Source organism: Phoxinus phoxinus (assembly GCF_949152265.1).
Source record: "Phoxinus phoxinus genome assembly, chromosome: 14".
Lineage (NCBI taxonomy): Eukaryota > Metazoa > Chordata > Actinopteri > Cypriniformes > Leuciscidae > Phoxinus > Phoxinus phoxinus.
This window is the reverse complement of record NC_136889.1, coordinates 14997930-15002569: the sequence shown is the minus strand read 5'-3', so window position 1 is coordinate 15002569 and position 4640 is coordinate 14997930.

The window sequence follows — 4640 nt, the reverse complement described above, 5'->3', positions numbered from 1 at the left end:
TGACAGGGAATTTGTTCAATAGATCTAAAGTTGCATGCCTGTTTAAAAGCACCTCAACTATCATCAGTTTTAGCTGACCGAAAAGTATATCTTTGTAAGATTTGTAAACAAAGAGTTCTTTTGAGTTGGATATTTTGAGTCTAAACTATTCACCCACGAATTGCACTGATTACACACAAATTAAATTGAACAACTCATTCAGGATGAAGGGGAATGTAGTCCTAAATAAATAGCGTTTGTTTTAGTTTCCGTTTCCCACTTACGAAATTGCAAGATGTCGAGGGAAACATTCCACTGTAAGTTTAATTAAAAACACATAAAGTGCACATTTTATTGGTGCAAATATGAGTAGGGTTTCACGAGTTAACACTTATAAATTAAGTCAGATAGAATAAATGCGCATTTGGCATGCTGTCCGAAGAGAGGGCTCCGGCTCGGTATTCGGCCCAAACCCAGAGTACTCCCCTCGTATTCCTGGCTGTTAAAGAATAAGCCAAGAGTGAGGAGTCTGGGTGGTGGAGGGATGTTAGGTGAGTTGACAGAGTGAATATATATGCTTCCTCTCATGCTGATAGGGTAGCCATGGGAATTGTTTGATGACAAGTTGATTGGATTGATTATTTGAACGTGCTCCTCCCGAACTGTGTTTATAAAACATCATATGTGTATTGTGTACAACATTTGCAACTGCTTTTTATCACTTAATTAGAAGCACTACAATTTTAAAATTGTGTCTTCTGTTAGTTACATAGCGACTACTGAACAGATATTTAGAAATTTATTTTAAAATGCATGTATTGAAAAAAAAAAAGCTCTGTAAACACTTTCATTTTTTTGCAAGACTATGAGTGTGCCCTTATGTTTCCATTGTGTCTTGTCTAGTTTTGTTTATGTAACTGCTGTTGGTGAGTGTGATGTAACCAAGTCAAATTCACGTTTTTTGTCTGTGTCCGTGCCGGTGTATCATCATGTTGGTGTGTTCGTGCCGGTGTCCATTCCGGCGTCCGTGCCGGTGTGTCAGTACCGGTGTCCATGCCGGAATCCATCGGTGTCCGTGCCAGTGTCCATTTCGGTGTCCGTACCAGTGTCCATTTCGGTGTCCGTTCCGGTGTCCGTGCCGGTGTGTTCATGTTGGTGTGTCCATGCCGGTTCCCTTTTTAGTGTCCGTGCCAGTGTCCATCGGTGTCTGTTCCGTGCCGACACCGACCTCTCTGGCACGGACACCACCGTCTCCGGCACGGACACCGACCTCTCCGGCACGGACACCGACCTCTCCGGCACGGACACCGACCTCTCCGGCACGGACACCGACCTCTCCGGCACGGACACCGTCGTCTCCGGCACGGACACCGTCGTCTCCGGCACGGACACCTTCGTCACCGGCACGGACACCGACCTCTCTGGCACCGACACCTTTGTCTCCGGCACGGACACCATCGTCACCATCGTCTCCGGCACGGACACCGATCTCTCCGGCACGGACACCACCGTCTCCGGCACGGACACCGACCTCTCCGGCACGGACACCCTCGTCTCCGGCACGGACACCGACCTCTCCGGCTAGGACACCGTCGTCTCCGGCACGGACACCGACCTCTCCGGCACGGACACCGACCTTTCCGGCACGGACACCCTCGTCTCCGGCACGGACACCCTCGTCTCCGGCACGGACACCCTCGTCTCCGGCACGGACACCCTCGTCTCCGGCACGGACACCATCGTCTCCGGCACGGACACCGTCCTCTCCGGCACGGACACCACCCTCTCCGGCACGGACACCGACCTCTCCGGCACGGACACCATCGTCTCCGGCACGGACTCCATCGTCTCCGGCACGGACACCTTCGTCTCCGGCACGGACACCATCGTCACCATCGTATCCGGCACGGACACCAACCTCTCCGGCAAGGACACCGACCTCTCCGGCACGGACACCGACCTCTCCGGCACGGACACCGACATCTCCGGCACGGACACCACCGTCTCCGGCACGGACACCGTCGTCTCCGGCACGGACACCGTCGTCTCCGGCACGGACACCGTCGTCTCCGGCACTGACACCGACCTCTCCGGCACGGACACCGTCATCTCCGGCACGGACACCGTCGTCTCCGGCACGGACACCGACCTCTCCGGCACGGACACCGACCTCTCCGGCACGGACACCACCGTCTCCGGCACGGACACCGACCTCTCCGGCTAGGGCACCGACCTCTCCGGCACGGACACCCTCGTCTCCGGCACGGACACCCTCGTCTCCGGCACGGACACCGACGTCTCCGGCACGGACACCGACCTCTCCGGCACGGACACCGACCTCTCCGGCACGGACACCGCCGTCTCCGGCAAGGACACCGACCTCTCCGGCACGGACACCGACCTCTCCGGCACGGACACCGACCTCTCCGGCTAGGACACCCTCGTCTCCGGCACGGACACCGTCGTCTCCGGCACGGACACCGTCGTCTCCGGCACGGACACCGACCTCTCCGGCACGGACACCCTCGTCTCCGGCACGGACACCGACGTCTCCGGCACGGACACCGACCTCTCCGGCACGGACACCGACCTCTCCGGCACGGACACCGTCGTCTCCGGCAAGGACACCTACCTCTCCGGCACGGACACCGACCTCTCCGGCACGGACACCGACCTCTCCGGCACGGACACGACCTCTCCGGCACGGACACCGTCGTCTCCGGCACGGACACCGTCGTCTCCGGCACGGACACCGACGTCTCCGGCACGGACACCGACCTCTCCGGCACGGACACCGTCGTCTCCGGCACGGATACCGACCTCTCCGGCACGGACACCCTCGTCTCCGGCACGGACACCGACGTCTCCGGCACAGACACCGACCTCTCCGGCACGGACACTGTCGTCTTCGGCAAGGACACCTACCTCTCCGGCACGGACACCGACCTCTCCGGCACGGACACCGACCTCTCCGGCACGGACACCGCCGTCTCCGGCACGGACACCGACCTCTCCGGCACGGACACCACCGTCTCCGGCACAGACACCACCGTCTCCGGCACGGACACCACCGTCTCCGGCACGGACACCGACCTCTCCGGCACGGACTCCACCGTCTCCGGCACGGACACCGATCTCTCCGGCACGGACACCATCGTCCCCGGCACGGACACAAACCTCGCAGGCACGGACACCGACCTCTCCGGCACGGACACTGACCTCTCCGGCACGGACTCCACCGTCTCCGGCACGGACACCACCGTCAAAACATTTTTTTTTGAGAATGACTACTAGTCGACTAGAAAAAAACCTAAGTCACGTGCAGCCCTAGTAATGTGTAAACAGCAGTTTAAATAGTAACTTTTACTTTCTGAAGTAATGCGATGGAAAGTGGATGGAGAAAGCTGAACCATGTGTGGATCAGGCCGAACTGCTGAAACAATGTAGAACCTTGAAACTAAGGATCTCACCTTGGATCCTTTAATTTTGTGCCGGTGTTCGTTCTGGTGTCCGTGCCAGTGTGTCCGTGCCGGTGTGTCTAAAATGCACTTTTCTGAGCACATGCACCCGAAGCGCTCATGCATTTAAAACCGGTCAAACTGCACCTGGTTACTGGACTACGTTATCTTTCCAGTCGTATTGGGTTAATACTGACAAATACTCACAAGGTTTACATAAAGTTGGTTATATCTAAAGTAAAAGTAAATATTTGAGAGAAAATTGAGTGTGTGTATTTTTGATGCGTGCCGGTCTTAAAGTGACAGTAGCCTAGTAGTAAATATGCTGCCGCTTATTCTTACCTTTTAATAACAAAAAATAAATAAAAATAACGACAAATATTTTTATATTTACCACTTTGGCCTTAAATGTCTGCCATTCGTTTTTTATTTTATATTTTGTTAAATAAAATAGTAAAACCAACATGAAAAAGAATCGTGATAAAATCGCGAATCGTGATTTTCCTGAAAAAAATTGTGATATGATATTTTTGCCATATCACCCACCCCACTTTGGCAGCGTTTGCGCACTAAAGGCACCTCATGAAACTGATTTCGGACAGACTTCTGAGGCAGGCACCATAACGGTTTAATGATCTAGCCTACAGCAAAACAGAGCAAACAGAGCGAGCTTTGGTGATAATAAGCAAATGTAATTTCTCGCAAAAAATTACATCAAAAGTGGGGAAAAAAAAAACATTGGTCAAAAATGTACATTTACACAACAGACCACCATTCTCAACTTTCAGACTATTTTTTTTGCTCAACTGTCACATAATGTAAAACACAGGATTGTGGGATATCTAAGGCAACGAAGGATATGCTGCCGTAAAAAAATATCAGATGAAAGTATCTCAGGAGAATTAGGAGAAACTGATAAATTTTAGTAGTGTACGCAAATTAGACTTTGTTTTTATGAGTTGGAATCTTTTACAGTCTATGGTTGGAAATCAACAAACTGTCTGTGACCGCTTTTGTTTTGATTCAGTTCTTTGCACTGCAGCAAACTGTTCGAATGAATCGATTCGCGAAAACGAGTGGATCTTCTCGTCCTATTTTGAATGACATCAGCGCAGCGCTGCCCTGTGATAAAACTTGCTACGGTGTTGTTCCCTGGTTGTTCCGGCTCTCTAAGTATTTTATTGGTAGTTGAACATGAAGGGC